General features: G+C 42.0%; 1 protein-coding gene across 3 annotated transcripts in view; it reads right to left on the minus strand.

The window, feature by feature from the left end:
- SNRK (SNF related kinase) overlaps nt 1-20,895 on the minus strand; it is an 85,526-nt gene that overhangs the window by 47,513 nt on the left and 17,118 nt on the right. The gene's annotated exons all lie outside the window — the stretch shown is intronic.

Genomic DNA, 20,895 nt, shown 5'->3' on the forward strand with positions numbered 1-20,895 from the left:
CTATATTTTCAGTAACTTTCATTCCAGTTTCTGCAACAAATCTCTCAACCTTATATACAGGCTGCACAGAACAGCCTACAATCCATAGATTCAAAGAAATGTATTCATATTCTTCCATCCATCAATATATCCACACACTCATCTATATCTGTCTCAGATATGGAAGTGACAATTTACATTTCTTTTCACTTACAGTGATAGTGACCTGTGTGTTTATGATCAATCATTTTCAATAAGACCTACTGAGTAACCACATTTGGAGCCAGTCTACATATTTCACCAAAGAAAGTTATGGAGAAACAAGAATGTATCCAAGTCATAACAATAATGGCACTGGGTTCTATAGGAGATGAAAGCCTCTCCGTAATCAACTATATTCTGAAATAATTGGACATTAACAATCTAAAACCACAAAAAGCCAAAAGATAATGGGGTGTATTCCAAACTGCAGGCAGGCATATATAATAACTGAGTGAAGGTATTATCTGAGTGTCTTTGGCGTGCTCAGTTAATATGTTTGAGTCCCCACGGCTGCATGTCTGATGGCTGCTAGACAGCCGCAACACATGCCAGGGGGGTTACAAAACAGCCGTGGGGACTCAAACATATTATTGGAGCAAGCTAAAGTCATTCGGTTAACACCTTATCCAAACACGTTCTCTCATCACTAATAAGAAATAAAGCAGAGCCCGTGGGGGGGGGGGGGGGTCAACGAACCCGAAGGCTATAAATTGCACCAAACATTACAGGCAACAAGCAAAAAGAATCGTATCATGGTGACTTACCACATTAGGTTTGGACAGAACGAAGCTTCTCTGATACTCAACTTGTTGGTTTCTAGGCCTTATATAAGGGAATACAGCATTTTAGAGCCGGCAGCAGAGAGAACTGTAACCAAGGAACTCTCCTATGTAAACCAGGGATAAACAGAGATCTGCAGGAAGGATGTATTTTATCTATACTACTTCACTTTTGACAATCTGCCAGTTTTAAGTCTGTCATCAGCCATTAACCCTGAATACCGGAGAGCTGCACTCTGGTGTAAGATTCTGGGGCTTTGCAACCACAATAATCCTTCACCACATGGAAACTGGAGTCTTGGGGATTGAAAGTTTAGAAAGTTGGTCTACAAGGGACCACAATTACATTTTGTCCAACACATTGGTGTTATGTCAGAGGAATGGTTTGCATTGGGGGAAGGGACACCAGATGTCATATGTTGACTCAGATATTTGCAAGAAAACCCCCTAGGCAGATAGGACAACTGGTGCAGAGGACACGAGAGTACAGCAAGGCACCAAGAGAAACCAACTTCTACATGGCTCATAACTGAGGCAAAGATATAAAAAAAAAAAAAAGCTAAAAAACAAAAAAACAGCGCTTCTTTTTTGTATCACAGGTCTACAGTTATGGGAATTATGGCACATATGTGGAATTTTTAGAATTAAGAGTCCTCAATGGTTGATACCATTTAATGGCCAATTGAAAAGATGGTACTGGGCACATGTGGGCACTCTATATGTAGAGACTGCAGCATGGGGGTATTCTCAACATGGGAAATAAAACCAATGTGTACTTGTATTAGACAAACCACTAGGTACTGCAAAATATTCTGCTGCCCCTAAGACCACGGTCACACATTCAGTATTTGGCGGGTTTTTTACCTCAGTATCTGTAAGCCATAACCAGGAGTGGGTGATAAATATAGAAGTGATGACGTGTTTCTATTCTACTTTTCCTTTGATTGTTCCATTCCTGGTTTTGGCTTACAAATACTGAGGTAAAAAACCAAGCCAAATCCAGGAATGGAACAATCAAAGGAAAAGTAGAATAGAAACACGTTATCACTTCTATATTTATCACCCACTCCTGGTTATGGCTTACAGATACTGAGGTAAAAACACACCAAATACTGAACGTGTGACTTTGGCTTAAAAGGTCACATCGGTTAGTGAAATAATACCGATATTGAGGATGAGACGGACTAAGTATTACCATAGGGCGCTAGGGTATTGATAAAGTGTGGATCTGCAGTAACTACAGATGAAGCACATGGCTTTCCACAGATGAAAATGTGCAGTTTTACCACACAGTTCTCAGCCGGAACATGTGAACAGCGTCTTCAGCCCTAAAGCAATATAAAATCCCACTATAGCAAGAGCACTGAAATTGCTAGTGAAGTTCAGCTGCCCCGAGATATCTAGGGGCAGTGACCCCTATATGAGTCTTGTCCTTCAAGGTCAGACTTTTAAGGGCAACCCTTGCCTGGTAAACTCCTAATTGTTGTGACACAGTGACAACACATCATGGCTGTCAATATCTAATTAGTCTGAGGCCAAGAGTCTGTATTTGGCACTGAGGAACACAGTCATTATTTTGTGACGCACTAGGACCATTAACCCCACAGCCTTTCTGGGCACTGACCCACAACATTTCCTACACACAAAAGGCACACATTAATAGACTAGAAACAGCATTACAACTGCAAGCACTGTCAATGAAAGCCTTGCCAATTAACCCAATGTAAGCCTATAGCTAAAATTACAACATTAGGCTAGGTACACACTATGTTTGTGCCCAATGTCGGGTAAATACAACTCAGGAGGTATGGCAGAAGCATCAAGCCACCACAGGGACCCATTGTAAAGAAATTTATACCAAACAATATACATTTCTCTGCAGTTGCCTTCTGTATAGGAAAGAAAGGTCTGTGGCGCCTTCCTACAGAGCAAAAGAAACAACATGCAGACACATACCTGCCAGACGGAGGCTAAAATAAACACACTTTTTGGCCTTTGTCAGGTGGATAAAGGCCTATGGCAACGACTGTGTACGTTGGAGGCTAACTGTACAGACGCGGTGTATACCTAGCCTACACATAATCACCATACAGATATACACATTTATCATGACTTCGCATTATATAAAAAAAAAAAAATATAGAAATAAAATTTCAAACTTATATGGAAATTTCAGGAATAATTCAGAATAGGTTAAGCAGATCCATACAAAAGTACAAGCACAGTGGGTGCGGATTTCATTTACCAACAAAACACTAACACCATACAAAAAAAACCTTTCAAAAGTAAATTGGAAATAAAAAGGACAAAGATGACTACGTCAGTTTTTAATATTTAACAAACTGCAACAAAAGATATGATGACCTTAAGACATATGGCAACCGTATAGGATTACATTGTAGGTAGACTGCACAAATTGATGTGGACTGTACATTCACAAGCTTTCAATGAGAAGTCCTCAGACATCACAATATGCTGCCAGCAAGTAGTTATCTACAAAATGAGTTTGAGCTTCAGATCGATTCAAGGGGAGAACACGCTCAAACCTTGCTCCAATACAAAATTGTAAAGCTGGAGTCACACATAGCGACTTACCAGCGATCCAGACAACGATATCAACGTGTCAAGATCGCTGGTAAGTCGCTATGTGATCGCTGGTGAGCTGTCAAACAGACAGCTTCACCAGCGATTAGCACAGCGACGCCGAGCGCCCGGCATCACTGTGTTCGTTAGCACTGATGCCATATTCATGTCAAAAATAGAATTAAAATAAAAAATATTGTTATTCTCACCTTCCGACGTCCCGCGCAGCCATCCTGCCTCTCTCCACGCTCCGGTCCCAATAATCCTTTGCGAGAATTACCGCGATGATGTCCGTTCTCGCGGGATCGCGAAGTCTCGCGGTCATTTTGGCAAAGGATTACTAGGACCGGGAGCGTGGAGAAAGGCGGGAAGACTGCACGGGACGCCGGAAGGTGAGAATAGTAAAATATAAGAACGGACATCATCGCGGTAATTCTCGCAAAGGATTATTGGGACCGGAGCGTGGAGAGAGGCAGGATGGCTGCGCGGGACGTCGGAAGGTGAGAATAACAATATTTTTTATTTTAATATATATATATATATATATATATATATATATATATATATATATATATATATATATATATATATATATATATATATATATATATATATACACACACACACACTCACTGGCCACTTTATTAGGTACACCATGCTAGTAAGGGGTTGGACCCCCTTTTGCCTTCAGAACTGCCTCAATTCTTCGTGGCAGAGATTCAACAAGGTGCTGGAAGCATTCCTCAGAGATTTTGGACCATATTGACATGATGGCATCACACAGTTGGCGCAGATTTGTCGGCTGCACATCCCTGATGCGAATCTCCCGTTCCACCACATCCCAAAGATGCTCTATTGGATTGAGATCTGGTGACTGAGGAGGCCATTTGAGTACAGTAAACTCATTGTCATGTTCAAGAAACCAATCTGAGATGATTCGAGCTTTATGACATGGCGCATTATCCTGCTGAAAGTAGCCATCAGATGTTGGGTACATTGTGGTCATAAAGGGATGGACATGGTCAGCAACAATACTCAGGTAGGCTGTGGCGTTGCAACGATGCTCAATTGGTACCAAGGGGCCCAAAGAGTGCCCAGAAAAAATTCCCCACACCATGACACCACCACCACCAGCCTGAACCGTTGATACAAGGCAGGATGGATCCATGCTTTCATGTTGTTTACGCCAAATTCTGACCCTACCATCCGAATGTCGCAGCAGAAATCGAGACTCATCAGACCAGGCAACGTTTTTCCAATCTTCTACTGTCCAATTTCGATGAGCTTGTGCAAATTGTAGCCTCAGTTTCCTGTTCTTAGCTGAGAGGAGTGGTACCCAGTGTGGTCTTCTGCTGCTGTAGCCCATCTGCCTCAAAGTTCGACGCACTGTGCGTTCAGAGATGCTCTTCTGCCTACCTTGGTTGTAACGGGTGGCAATTTGAGTCACTGTTGCCTTTCTATCAGCTCGAACCAGTCTGCCCATTCTCCTCTGACCTCTGGCATCAACATGGCATTTCCGGCCACAGAACTGCCGCTCACTGGATTTTTTTTCTTTTTCGGACCATTCTCTGTAAACCCTAGAGATGGTTGTGCGTGAAAATCCCAGTAGATCAGCAGTTTCTGAAATTCTCAGACCAGCCCTTCTGGCACCAACAATCATGCCACGTTCAAAGGCACTCAAATCACCTTTCTTCCCCATACTGATGCTCGGTTTGAACTGCAGGAGATTGTCTTGACCATGTCTACATGCCTAAATGCACTGAGTTGCCGCCATGTGATTGGCTGATTAGAAATTAAGTCTTAACACACGGTTGGACAGGTGTACCTAATAAAGTGGTCAGTGAGTGTATATATATATATATAATATATATATATATATATATATATATATATATATATATATATATATATATATATATATATATATATATATATTTTTATTATTATTTTACAGCTGGTCTCCCGCCTGTCACACGCAGCGATGCGTGCTGTCCAGCGGGAGATCAGCGACGAAAAAAATGTCCAGAGGTTTCTTGCAGCGATCCCCGCAGGGGGCCGGTTGCTGATCGCTGTCACACACAGCAATCTCGCTGGTGAGATCGCTGTTGTGTCACAAAAGTAGTACACCAAAAGGACCCCACAGAGACCAATAAGTCCTACGTAGCATGGCATTTGCAGATATTGGTCAAAAACCTTGTACAAACAAACTCCCTACAAGTTTAGTCACACGAGAACCACTTTTTATATACCGTATATGGATTTCTGGTCAAATTCTGCATGACCACTTGATGGACAATCCATAAGCACCAAGACAGATATCTGGTCTTCAACCATTATGAAAGGATAGCATCAGTAAAGGATCATTAATTCTGCTTTCTGTGCAATGAGGTCATTCCGAGGTTCCTCAGGAAGGTTCACCAACGGTAAATTCTGCTATGGTGTCTGAAGCAGAGAACTACAAGCTCATACAGTTACCAATCTCTGACACGAAAGTAGATTCTCCTTAGAAACAACTAAACAAGGACAGTTCCTACAAAATATATACATGAATGAATAAATGCATCCCCACACAAAAAATAAATCTTGATCATGTATAAACATAAGAATACGCTGTTTTACCCCTACAAAGTAGCCAAACATACCATTTTGTGTTGTCTCTGAACCATCTGAATACCATCACTAAGCTGCACATAGGGAAAGAGCACAGACGGCTCCGCATTGAACAGGCAGAAATACAGCATCCATACTCAAGTTGAGGGCCATAATATTATCCCAACATGGTTACAATTTAACAAAAAAGGCCTAATAGTAATAATTTTACTTTTATCCAAAATTAAAACAAGACTGACTACGTTGTGCTAGACCTTCCGGGAAAACAGGGCCAAAACTTGTTCATAAACATCAGCGTGCCTTCATTCCAGCAAGTAAACAGAGGCAGAGATAAAACAGCTGGAACACATACAAAGAGGGAAACCAGCACAATGTACTTGGAGTCCAGAACCATAGGGAAATCACAGCTGTGCTTAGAAGGCACATCCACATAATGGGACATGCAATGTTCCTAATGCTGCAGTCACACATCCATATGTCATGACCCGAGCATGGACTGCCCGCAGGTCTCCTGACCTTTACTAGACAACCATGGATTGGAAGACCCACTGGCAGTCCGTGTTTAGAATGCAGCATTAAGGAGATATATTGTGTATGGTTTCAAACGTACCAACACATTGCTAAAGGACTTATTCAGGTTTAAAAATAAATCACCATTTTAATGTTTTATTTTCAGAAACTATTAGTACATGTGAAAATAAGCAGCCTTGCAATATATAGTCTTGGCCGAAAATGTTGGCACACTTGAAATTTTTCCAGAAAATTATTGCAATTACATATGTTTATTGCCTTTGTGTGTATTGGAACAGAAAACACACACACACAGGAAAATTGGACAACTTCACACCAAACCCCAAAAATGGGTTAGACAAAATTGTTGGCACTTTTTCAAAATTGTGGGTAAACAAATTTGTTTCAAGCAAAGATGCTCAAACTCACCTGTGGCAAGTAACAGGTAAAGGAAATATGAAAATCATACCCAAAACTAGATAAAAGAGGGAGAAGCTGACTCAATCTTTGCATTGTGTGTCTGTGTACGCCACACTAGGAATGGAGCACAGAAAGAGAAAAGAGCTGTGAGGACTTGAGAACCAAAAATATCATCAATCTCAATGTTAACAAGTCCATCTCCAGAGATGATGTTCCTTTATCCACAGTGCACAACAAAATCAAGAAGTTTACAACCCAAGGCACTATAGCTAATCTCCCTGGACATGGAAAAATTCATGAACAGTTGCAACGTAGGATAGTCTGGATGGTGGATAAGCAGCCCCAATAAGTTCCAAAGAAATTCAAGTTGTCCTGCAGGCTCAGGAAGCATCGGTGTCAGCGCAAACTATCAGTCGACATTTGAATGAAATGAAACGCTATGGCAGAAGATCAAGGAGAACCCCAAAGCAAACACAGACAAAGCTAGAATGCAGTTTGCCAAAATGAGGAAGCCGAATCCTTCTTGTGGACAGATGAGACCAAGACAGAGCTCTTTGGTAAAGCACATCAGTCTACTGTTTATGGAAAAAAAAAACCAAAAAAAAAAAAAAAAACACGGGATGAGGCCTACAAAGAACGCAGTACCTACAGTCAATAATGGTAAAGGTTCAAATATATTTTGGGGTTGTTTTGCTGCCTCTAACACTGGGTGCTTTAACTGTGTGCAAGGAATAATTAAATCTGAAGATTACCAAAAGATTTTTGGTCGCAATGTAGCGCCCAGTATCAGAAAGCTGGGTTTGCGTCCTAGGTCATGGGTCTCCCAGCAGAACAATGACCCCAAACATACTTCAAGAAACACCCAGAAATGGACGGAAACAAATTGCTGGAGAGTTCTGAAGAGGAGAGTAATGAGTCTGGATCTAAATCCCATTGAACACCTGTGAAGAGATCTTAAAATTCCTGTTGGGAGAAGGCACCCATCAAATATGAGAGAAATGGAGCAGTTTGCAAAAGAAGAGTGGTCCAAAATTCCAGATGAGAGGTGTAAGAAGCTTGTTGATGGTTCTAGGAAACGAGTGACTGCAGTTATTTATTCCAAAGGGTGTGTAAACGAAATAAGTTGAGGGTGCCAACAATTTTGTTGGTCAAATTTTTGGGGGCTGTGCGTGAAATTATGTCCAATTTGCCATTATTTTTTCCTGTGTTGTTCCAATACACACAAAAGGAAACAAACATATGTATTACAAATTTGTAATTGCAGCAATTTTCTTGGGGAAATACTTCATTTTCTACAACAATTTCAAGGGTGACAACACTTTCAGCCATGACTGTATATTTATCAGAAAAATCTGCTTCTTACACTTGGATTGATCTTTTGCTCTCAATTTATGTGTAATATCTGTATTTAGTGAAGACAGACTTTACCATTACTGTGACAGGAGATGATGGTTGGTCTTTATAATGTTCTAAGGAGAGGCAAGAGGAGCTAGAGGTAAACAGACATTCTGCTGTAAGTTCTCTGAAACGGCTGTTTAACTTTAACGTTAAGGGGGTTCTCCACTACTAGGACAAACCCCTTCTCAATCTGAGTGTTTGGCCCCCGATAAAATAAAAACACTGATACTCCCCTCCCGTGCCATTCTAGGGGTGTCGGCACTTGCTCTTTCGGGGCTCACGTGAGATATCACGTGAGCTCTGCGCCAAGTCAGTGATGGCGTCACTGTCCATGCCTTCAGACGTATACGTAATTAACAGGAAGTGGGAGGTTACATGTCTGAAGGCGGGGACACCGACGCCAGCGCTGATTGGGTGTAGTGTTATGAATGGGTCACCGAGGAGGATGGCAGGAACAGGCTAAGCCACCAGAAAAAGAGAGGTTGGTAACTAAGCGGATTGCAGACCCCTGATCCTATCCACACAACTAGCAGTAGCCGTGGAGCGTACCTACGATGCCCTAGACGCCTCGGCACAGCCGGAGAGCTAACTAAGCCTAAAGCAAAAAAGGTGAAATCTAAACTGCCCCGGAGCAGACCCCAAAAGGAATAGATAGCCCCCAAACATATATTGTCGGTGAGACAAGATGAAACACAAACGCAGGCAGAAAAATAGACTGAGCAAATGATGGGGCCCAAACTGACTAGATAGGAAAGGAAAGATACTGTTTGCAATCATGCAAAAACCCTGAAAAATCCAACACGTCTGATGTACAAAAAAAAAACACTGAAGTCACACGACTTCGCCCCCACTATATCAGCACTCTGGTATGAATTGGAAGCAAAGCAAAAAAGACCAATATAACAGGGGACTGAACAAACTGACACAGGCTGTAATATATGGAGCGGTGGTCCAGCAGAGCCCCCAGAGGAGCAAGCTGAACCCGCATAACAAGCAGAGAGAGACAAAAACAGATCAGATGCAAAGGATTAGCAAACAAGCACTTAGCTGAAAAATGCAGGATCAGGGCAGGAGACATCAGACCTCAGAATGCACAGGAAAGCAATCACCAGCAGGGATTGAAGGAAGTCTGCAGACTTAAAAACTCCGATCAGTAACCCCAGACCTCCAATCGTTGTCATCATCAGGTGGCAGACCTCTGTCAATCTGGCCAGCTCCACTACCTCCAGTAACCACCAGAGGGAGCAGGGGGAGCTTCAGCTCAGAAATCTAATCCAGGGAATTCACAACAGTGTAGGGCTCACGTGACATAACTTCACCTGAGCCCTGACACAGCGGGAATGGGAGGAGAGTAGAAATAGAATCATAGAATCGTAGAGTTGGAAGGGACCTCCTGGGCCATCTGGTCCAACCCCCTGCTCAAAGCAGGATTCACTAAATCATCCCAGTCAGATGTCTGTCCAGCCTCTGTTTGAAGACTTCCATTGAAGGAGAACTCACCACTTCTCGTGGCAGCCTGTTCCACTCATTGATCACTCTAACTGTCAAAAAGTTTTTTCTAATATCTAATCTGTGTCTCCTCCCATTCAGTTTCATCCCATTGCTTCTAGTCTTTCCTTGTGCAAATGAGAATAAAGTTGATCCTTCTACAATGTGACAGCCCTTTAGATATTTGTAGACAGCTATTAAGTCTCCTCTCAGTCTTCTCTTTTGCAAACTATATTTTATCGAGGCCAAATACTCAGATTGAGATGGGGTTTTCCTGGTTGTGGTTTATATAAATGATTGGCCCCGCCATGAAGCACCCAGCGCCTGTACATGAATTGATGAGTTACTCTGTGCTGACAGAACCCCTTTAATCCGATGCAAACATAGGCTAAACTTTGTCATTAGTATGCCCTGATTGATTTTGAAAGAAGATAGTCTTGGGGGCATTATTGGCCACAAGGGCAACTATAATGTTGGGGATCACTGGTACAACATGGAAGGTCCCTCTCCTTTCAGTCACCATATTCATGGTTTAATGGGAAAGGTAATAGACACTGGATAAGATGTTTCTCCAACACCGGCTCTTACAGTGGGAATGTAGATGCTAATCACAAATTTCTCCAAAAATTCTATGTCTCACGTGATCACCAGTATGAAAATACAGGAATAACTTTCTGCTACACTAGGGGATTAGACCACTCACATATTAAGAATTTCATACAGATTTTAATTATAGATTCTGGGCCAAAATCCGAATTCAATGCATGTGAATGGAATTTCCACATCCCCACTGATACCCTACAGAAAAGATTAAAAGGATTTGTCAACACTGAGGGAAAATAAAGTTATAACATGACTTTTCATGCCTGAGGGTCCTGCACAGATTAAGCATAGTGAATAAGGCCGACAGTCACGTGGACCTGCGGGACTTTAAACCGAATTGAAGTGTCAGTCGCTGACTTCGCCCAAACCTACCCCTGCTCTGTCCACTTTACAAAAGACTGTAAAAATGGCATGAGCATGCCAAAAGATGTAAAATTTTAGGGCAGCCTTGGTGTTTTATGGTAGAAAACTAATGTAAAATCTTTGATGAATTCCCATTTACTTTCAAGATCTTTTGCTTTCCTAAATTGTTGCTATATTACTTGCATCACAGATACAGAGACATGTAATACGGCAACAATTCATGAAAGCAAAAAGGGCATTGGTCAAAATTGCTGTTATTGTGAACAGTTAAGCAAGATGAAATGATCTCTAAAAGGGCTAAAGCTAAAGATGACATTTTCCTTTGTATTTTAGACAAAAAAATATATATATTGTCATCTTTTACATTTTAAAAAATGACAAAAAAGAAAATGGTCCAATGCAAAAGTGTGGGCACCCTGCATGGTTAGTACCTAGTAGCACCACCTTCTGCAAGTATCACAACTTGTAAACGCTTTTTTTTAGCCAGCCAAGAGTCTCAATTCTTATTTGCGGAATTTTCATACATTCTTCCTTGGAAAATTTTTCCAGTTCTGAGAGATTCCTGGGTCGTCTTGCAGGCACTGCCATTTTGAGGTCTAGCCACAGATTTTCAATCATGTTCAGATCAGAGGACTGTGAGAGCCATTGTAAAACCTTCAGTTTGTGCCTTTTGAGGTAGTTTATTGTAGATATTGACATGCGTTTAGGATCATTATCCACTTATAGAAGACATCTTCGTTTCAACTTCAGCTTTTTTTTTCTTGTTTTACAGATGATGTTATGTTAGCATCAAGAATTTATTGAAATTTCATTGAATCCATTCTTCCCTCTACCCATGAAATGTTCCCTGTGCCATTGGCTGCAACACATCTCCAAAGCATGATTGATCCACCCCCATACTTAATGACTGGCAAGATGTTCTTTTCCTGAAATTCTGTGCCTTTTTTCTCCACACATACTTTTGATCATTGTGGCCAAAGAGTTCTATTTAAGGCTACTTTCACACTTGCGTCGGTACGGGCCCGTCGCAATGCGTCGGGGCGACGTACCCACGCACATTGTGAAAGCTTTGCACAACGGGGGCAGCGGATGCAGTTTTTCAATGTATCCGCTGCCCCATTGTAATGTCCAGGGAGTAGGGAGCGGAGTTTCGGCCGCGCATGCGCGGTCGAAAATGGCGGACACGACGCACAAAAAAAAAAGTTACATGTAACGTTTTTTGTGCGTCGCACCCGCCAAAACAACGCATCCGTCGCACGATGGATGCGACGTGTGGCCATACGTCGCAATGCGGCGCTAATGCAAGTCTATGGAGAAAAAACGCATCCTGCGGGCAACTTTGCAGGATGCGTTTTTTCTCCAAAACGGCACATCGCGACGTACGTCACACGACGCTAGTGTGAAAGTAGCCTTATCCGCATCGGTCGGTCCACAGGACTTGTTTCCAAAATGAATCAGACTTATCTAGATGTTCTTTGGCATACTTCTGATGCTGAATTTTATGGTGAGGACACAGAAGTTTTCTTCTGATGACTCTTCCATAGTATAGTAGAACAATGTACTGCAACTCCAGAGTCTGCTAAATCTTTCTGAAGGTCTTTTGTAGAGTTGGTCGAATTTTTCAATATCCGGTTCGGATTACGATCGCCAGTGAATATTGTATTTGCAATTGCCGAACATCACTGGAGTCAATGGGAGCAGAAATGAGCGAATATGTTCAAAAACGATCGTCAACCATAGCTTTGGCATGAATAGGGTGTGTCTAGCTGGTGTGAAGCAACTGTCCAACTCCGCCCCCTCCCATGATAAGCAGCTCCCTCTCTATAGACTATGTATAAAAAACTGTTGCATGGACGGCATTAGCTTTCAGAGTTCTACTTCATACTAAATCTAAAAGCTCTTATTGTGATATGTGGTTTGATACAAGGTCTCTCTGTCTACATCATTGGGACAGTCTTGTCTACAATTGATGAAAATCTAATTGAAAAAAAAAAATGATATAATTTTTTTTTTAAATCTCCAATTAGATTTTGGTTGCCATCTAAAGCCCTGTTGAGACTTATTTTATCTACATGTATGTGGATATTCCGCAATGATAAAAAAAACCAAAACCATTATCAGAAAACACAAGCATTACAAGCCTTTAGGCACCACACCTACATTAACATAGCCGAGAAGCCAAATCAGATCCATCATTTGTTATCTTCAGGCCATTATTACCACTTGTTTATCAAGAGTCATCACATCTCCAGCAATACACTGGAAAAGGCATCTTAAAATCACCGGATTAAAGATAACCAGGTAGAACGGACTTCTGCACATAAATGCTTTAATCTGTGCACAGGGTAAAATAGGCTGCCGTGATACGTGCTTGTTATATGTAGCATTAATTACAAACGAGGCGCCATAACACAAAATCACCTGTATCTAAAGTAATGGGGCGCACACATTTACAGCTTGACCCATATATAGCTCAGATCTCAGCAAGTTAACCTGACCTTCAATTGGATTAGAGGGGCTTTAAGCTGCTCAGAGCTACAGGCCACTGAAGTCATTTACCCTTGACAAAGAGCAGGCAGAGAATTTCTATAAGAAAGAAGAGAAATCCATTCCCTCAAAGTTGTGAATGAAAGATCAATTAATGGACAGATTTATATCTAGTCAGCTTGACCATGGGATGAAATAGGAAAATGCCCTAAAGCACTGACTAACTGGACTGCCATTAGAAGTGTGCGCACAGAAACACAAAAAAATGCATACAGAGAAGTCACAAAAAGCACGTATCATACAATGACACCGTATATCAGAAATAACTGTGCTGTACACCTTTTTCAATTGTGCATCTAAGTAATGCTCCTTGCAGGAATGTACGTATGTACATGTGCTTCTCACTCAATTAGAATATCAAAAAGTTACCATAATTTCAATTCTTCAATACAAAAAGTGAAACTCATTATAGAGTCATCACAGTGTGATCTATTTCCAGTGTTTATTTCTGTTAACCCCTTAAGGTCCAAAGACGGGCATAGCCAGTCATTGGACGTCTCCCCCACTTTGTTGTGGGCTCCAGCAGTGAACCCGCATCAAAGCTGGGACATGTCAGCTGTTTTGAACAGCTGACATGTGCCCGCAATAGGCACAGGTGGAATCGTGATCCACCTGCGCCTATTAACTAGTTAAACTCCGCTGTCAAACGCTGACAGCTGCATTTAACCAGTGCTTGCGGCCATCGGGCCGGAAATACACGGACTGCTGACACCCCGTCACAGGATCGGGGGTCAGCGATGCGTTGGCATAACAATCAGAGGTGACCTCTATGGTTGTTGATGCCGCATTGCTGAGCGCCATCCGGTGGTCGGCACTCATATCAATGAAGTAATTCAGCTACATATAGGCGATCTGCTCATCACCTTTATGTAGCAGAGCCAAAGCCAATCAAGTATTGGATGCTTCCATCCTCCCATGGAGGTTATTGAAGCATGCCAAAATAAAAAAAATAAAAAAATTTTAAAAATATATATAAAAAGTTTAAATCACCCCCCTTTTGCCCCATTCAAAATAAAATAAAAAAAATAAAATAAAAAAAATCACACATACATATATTAGGTATCGCCGCGTTCGGAATTGCCCGATAAAAAAAAAAAAAAAAAAAGGGATAAACCCGATCGCTAAACGGCGTAGTGAGAAAAAAAATCAAAACATCAGAATAAAGTTTTTTTGGCGGCTGTGACATTGAATTAAAATGCAATAACAGGCAATCAAAAGAACATATCTGCACAAAAGTGGTATCATTAAAAAACCGTCAGCTCGATGCACAAAAATAAGCCCTCACCCGACCCCAGATCACGAAAAATGGAGACACTACGCGTCTCAGAAGATGGTGCAATTTATTTATTTATTTTTTTAACAAACTGGAATTTTTTTTTTACCACTAAGATAAAAGAGAACCTAGACATGTTTGGTGTCTATGAACTCGTAATGACCTGATGAATCATAATGGCAGGTCACTTAGCATGTAGTGAGCCTGGCAAAAAATCCAAGCTAAAAACAAGCGTGGGATCGTATTTTTTTTCCAATTTCATCGCACTTGGAATTTTTTTCCCGTTTTGTAGTACACGACATGGTAAAACCAATGGAGTCGTTCAAAAGTACAACTCGTCTTGCAAAAAACATTCCCTCACATGGCCATACTGACGGATAAATAAAAGTTATGGCTCTGGAAAGAATGGGAGGGAAAAATGAAGATGCAAAACCAAAAATACCCCTGGTCGTTAAGAGGTTAATGTTGATGATTGTGGCTTACAGTCAATGAAAACCCAAAAGTCAATATCTCAGTAAATTAGAATACTTTATAACACCAGTTTGAAAAATTATTTTAAAATCGAAATGTTGGCCTACTGAAATGTATGTTCAGTAAATGCACTCAGTACTTGGTCGGGGCTCCTATGACATCAATGTGGCGTGGCATGGAGGCGATCAGCCTGTGGCACTGCTGAGGTGTTATGGAAGCCCAGGTTGCTTTGATAGCAGCTTTCAGCCTGTCTGCATTGTTGGGTCTGGTGTCTCTCATCTTCCTCTTGACAATACCCCATAGATTCTCTATGGGGTTAAAGGGAACCTGTCACCACCCAGGGCCTATTAACCCCTTTCTGCCATCCGACGTACTATCCCGTCCACGGTACCCGGGCCCGTATGACCGGGGACGGGATAGTACGTCGGCGCAATCAGCTGCGCCCACGTGGTGAGCGCCGCTGATCGCGGCCGGGTGTCAGCTGATTATCATAGCTGACACCCGGCACAATGTGTCAGGGGCGGTCACGGACCGCCCCCGAAACGTTAACCCCTTGCACACCGCGATCAAACACGATCGCGGTGTACCGGGGGTTAAAGGGAAGCATCGGCAGGGAGGGGGCTCCCTCCATGCTTCCCTGAGCCCCCCACGCCAGCGCAATGTGCAGCGCTGCTGCGGGGGACTCCTTTCCTCCAGGCCCCCGAATCCAAGATGGTGACGGGGGCCTTCGGGGGCCTGGAGGAAGCTGGCTTCCTCAGTGCCTGCAAAGCGCAGGCAAGAGGAAGTCTTCTTCAATGCCTGTGACGGATTGCTGATCTGTCACAGTGATCTGTGATGTGACAGATCAGCGATCTGTCACAGGACAGTGAAGTCCCACCTGGGACTATGTAGCAAAGTTAAAAAAAAAATTAAAAAAAAGTGTAAAAATTAAATCGCCAAATAAATTAGGAAAAAAAAAAAAAATATTCCCCCAATAAATCCATTTTTTGGAAATAATAATAAAAAAAAACAATAAAAGTACACATTAGGTATCGCCGCGTCCGTAACGACCCACCCTATAAAACTGTCCCATTAGGTAACCCCTTTAGCGAACCCCTTAAAAAATAAAAACGAAGCAAAAAATAATGATTTATCATACCGCCAAACAAAAAGTGTAATAACGCGCGATCAAAAAGACGCATATAAATATCCATGGTACCGCTGAAAACGTCATCTTGTCCCGCAAAAAACGAGCCGCCACACAGCATCATCAGCGAAAAAATAAAAAAGTTATAGCTCGCTGAATAAAGCGATGCAAAAATAATTATTTTTTATATAAAATAGTTTTCATTGCATAAAACCGACAAAACATAAAAAAACAACCTAAATGAGGTATCGCTGTAACCGTACTGATTAGAGTTGAGCGACTTTGGTCGGATCGGGTTTCGTGAAACCCGAATGAAACAAAATAAGTTTCAGATGAAACTCGTCCAACTAGAGCAAAACAAAGTCGGAGTTTCATCCGAAACCCGACACCAATGCAAGTCAATGGGAAATAAAAGTCGGACGAAACTCCGACTTTTTTTGCTCTAGTCGGACGAGTTTCATCTGAAACTTATTTTGTTTCATTCGGGTTTCACGAAACCCGATCCGACCAAAGTCGCTCAACTCTAGTACTGACCCGAAGAATAAAACCGCTTTATCAATTTTACCGCACGCGGAACGGTGTAAACGCACCCCCCCCCCAAAAGAAATTCATGAAACGCTGGTTTTTGTTCATTCTGCGTCCCAAAAATCGGAATAAAAAGCGATCAAAAAATTTCACGCGCCCGAAAATGGTACCAATAAAAACGTCAACTCGTCCCGCAAAAAATAAGACCTCACATGACTCGGTGGGTCAAAATACGGAAAAATTATAGCTCTCAATATGTGGTGATGCAAAAACTATTTTTACAATAAAAAGCGTCTTTTAGCGTGTGACAGCTGCCAAATATAAAAACCGCCATAAATAGTAAATCAAACCCCCCGTTATCACCCCCTTAGTTAGGGAAAAATAAAATAAAAAAAATGTATAGGGGTGTGTTGGGGTAGGGTTAGGGTTAGGGCTAAGATTAGGGTTAGGGGCGTGTTGGGGTTCGGGTTGGAGTTAGAATTGGGGGTTTCCACTGTTTGGGCACATCAGGGGCTCTCCAAATGCAACATGGCGTCTGATCTCAATTCCAGCCAATTCTGAGTTGAAAAAGTCAAATGGTGCTCCTTCCCTTCCAAGCTCTGCTATGCGCCCAAACAGTGTTTTACCCCCACATGTAGGGTATCAGCCTACTCAGGACAAATTGCAAAACAATTTTTGGGGTCCAATTTCTCCTGTTACCCTTAGGAAAATAAAAAATTGGGGGCAAAAATATCATTTTTGTGGAAAAAAATGATTTTTTTATTTTCACGTCCGAGGTACATCAGGGGCTCTCCAAACGCACATGACACCCGCAGACCATTCCATCAAAGTCTGCATTCCAAAACGTCACTGCTTCCCTTCCGAGCCCCGACGTGTGTCCATACAGTAGTTTTCTCCCACATATGGGGTGTCAGCGCACTCAGGACAAATTGGACAACAACTTTTGGGGTCCAATTTCTCCTGTTACCCTTGGGAAAATGAAAAAATTGGGGACTAATTGATCATGTTTCTGGAAAAAATACGATTTTTTTATTTTCATGCCCGGGCATTATAAACTTCTGTGAAGCCCTTGGGGGTTCAAAGCGCTCACCACACATCTAGATAAGTCCCTTAGGGGGTCTCGTTTCCAAAATGGGGTCACTTGTGGGGGTTTCCACTGTTTAGGTACATTAGGGGCTCTCCAAAGGCAACATGACACCCGCAGACCATTCCATCAAAGTCTGCATTCCAAAACGTCACTACTTCCCTTCCGAGCCCCGACGTGTGCCCATACAGTAGTTTTCTCCCACATATGGGGTATCAGCATACTCAGGACAAATTGGACAACAACTTTTGGGGTCCAATTTCTCCTGGTACCCTTGGGAAAATAAAAAAATGGTGACTAAAAGATCATGTTTGTGGAAAAAATACGAATTTTTTATTTTCACACCCGGGTGTTATAAACTTCTGTGAAGCACTGGGGGGGGTCAAAGTGCTCACCACACATCTAGATAAGTTCCTTAGGGGGTCTAGTTTCCAAAATGGTGTCATTTGTGGGGGGGTTCCACAGTTTTGGTACATCAGGAGTTTTCCAAACGCGACATGGTGTCCGATCTCAATTCCAGCCAAAAACGTCAAATGGCGCTGCTTCCCTTCCGAGCTCTGCCATGCGCCCAAATAGTGGTTTACCCCCACATGTGGGGTATCAGCGTACTCAGGACAAATTGCACAATAACTTTTAGGGTCCTGTTACCCTTGGAAAAATAAGATTTGAGGGTGAAAAGATCATTTTTGTGTAAAAAATATGATTTTTTTAATTGTATGGCTTTATGTTATAAACTTCTGTGAAGCCCATGGGGGTTCAAAGTTCTCACCACACATCTAGATAAGTTCCTCAGGGGGTCTAGTTTCCAAAATGGTGTCATTTGTGGGGGGTTTCCACAGTTTTGGTACATCAGGGGTTTTCCAAACGCGACATGGTGTCCGATCTCAATTCCAGCCAAAAACGTCAAATGGCGCTGCTTCCCTTCCGAGCTCTGCCATGCACCCAAATAGTGGTTTACCCCCACATGTGGGGTATCAGCGTACTCAGGACAAATTGCACAATAACTTTTAGGGTCCTGTTACCCTTGGGAAAATAAAAATTGGGGTGAAAAGATAATTTTTGTGGAAAAAAATATGATTTTTTAATTGTACCGCTGTACGTTATAAACTTCTGTAAAGCCCTTGTGGGTTCAAAGTTCTCACCACATATCTAGATAAGTTCCTTGGGGGGGTCTAGCTTCCAAAATGGGGTCACTTGTATGGGGTTTCCACTGTTTAGGTACATCAGGGACTCTCCAAACGTGACATGGCATCCAATCTGAATTCCAGCCAATTTTGCATTGAAAAAGTCAAACGGCGCTCCTTCCATTCTGAGCTCTGCCATGCGCCAAAACAGTCGTTCCCCCCCACATATCAGGTATCTGCGTACTCAAGACAAATTGCACAATAACTTTTGCAGTTCAATTTCTCCTGTTACCCTTGGTAAAATAAAAAAAATTGAACCTGAAGTATTTTTTTTATGAAAAAAAGTTAGATGTTCATTTTTTTTTAATTATTCAAAAAAATTCCTGTGACGCACCTAAAGGGTTAATAAACTTCTTGAATGTGGTTTTGAGCACCTTAAGGGGTGCAGTTTTTAGAATGGTGTCACTTTTGGGTATTTTCTATCATATAGACCCCTCAAAGTGGCTTCAAATGTGATGTGGTCCTAAAAATAAAATGGTGTTGTAAAAATGAGAAATCGCTGGTCAACTTTTAACCCTTATAACTTCCTAACAAAAAAAAAATTTTGGTTCCAAAATTGTGCTGATGTAAAGTAAACATGTGGGAAATGTTAGTTATCAAGTTTTTTGTGTGCCGTATCTCTGTGATTTAAGGGCATAAAAATTCGAAGTTGGAAAATTGCGAAATTTTCAAAATTTTCGCCAAATTTCCGTTTTTCTCACATATAAACGCAAGTTATTTGAATGAAATTTTACCACTAACATGAAGTACAATATGTCACGAGAAAACAATGTCAGAATCACCGGGATCCATGGAAGCGTTCCAGAGTTATGACCTCATAAAGGTACAGTGGTCAGAATTGTAAAAATTGGCCTGGTCATGAACGTGCAAACCACCCTTGGGGGTGAAGGGGTTAAAGTAAAAGAGCCACCTTCAGCAGCACTAAGACTGCATTCTGTGAAGGTGGCTCTTATGTTTAGAGGTATGGCGGTAACTTTATAAAACTCATTATTTCAGCGTTCCTAGGGATAATAAACATAAGAGCCACCTTCAGCAGCACTAAGGCTGCATTCTGTGAAGGTGGCTCTTTTACTTTAATAGGCCCTGGGGGGGGGGTGACAGGTTCCCTTTAAGGTCAGGCAGTCTGCTGGCCAATCAAACACAATGATACTGTTGTTCTTAAACCAGGAATTGGTGCTTTTGGCAGTGTGGACAGGTGCCAAGTCCTGCTGGAGAATGACATTTCCATCTACAAAAAGCTTGTTGGCAGAGGGAAGCATGAAGTGCTCTAAAATTTCATGGGAGAGGGCTGTGCTGACTTTGGTCTTGATAAAACACAGTGGACCTACACCAGCAGATGACATGGCTCCCCAAACCATTACTGATTGTGGAAACTTCACACTAGACCTCAAGCAGCTTGGATTGTGGCCTCTCCACTCTTCCTCCAGACTCTGGGACCTTGATTTCCAAATGAAATGCAAAATTTACTTTCATCTGAAAACAACACCTTGGACCACGGAACAACAGTCCAGTTCTTTTCTCCTTGGCCCAGGTAAGACACTTCTAGCGTTGTCTATTGCTCATGAGTAGCTTGACACAATGAATGCAACACTTGTAGCCCATGTCCTAGATACGTCTGTGTGTGGTGGCTCTTGAAGCAATGACTCCAGCAGCAGTCTGCTCCTTGTGAATCTCCCCAAAATTTTTGAATGGCCTTTTCTTAGCAATCCTTTCAAGGCTGCAGTTATCCCCTGTTGCTTGGGCACCTGTTTCTACCACACTTTTTCCTGCCACTCAACTTTCCATTAATATGCTTGGATACAGCACTCTGTGTACAGCCAGCTTCTTTAGCAATGACCTTTTGTGACTTAACCTCCTTGTGGAGTGTGTCAATGACTGCCTTCTGGACATCTGTCAAGTCAGCAGTCTTC

This window comes from Dendrobates tinctorius, unplaced genomic scaffold (assembly GCF_039654945.1).
Source record: "Dendrobates tinctorius isolate UK_male_01 unplaced genomic scaffold, ASM3965494v1 ptg000005l, whole genome shotgun sequence".
NCBI classification, from domain to species: domain Eukaryota; kingdom Metazoa; phylum Chordata; class Amphibia; order Anura; family Dendrobatidae; genus Dendrobates; species Dendrobates tinctorius.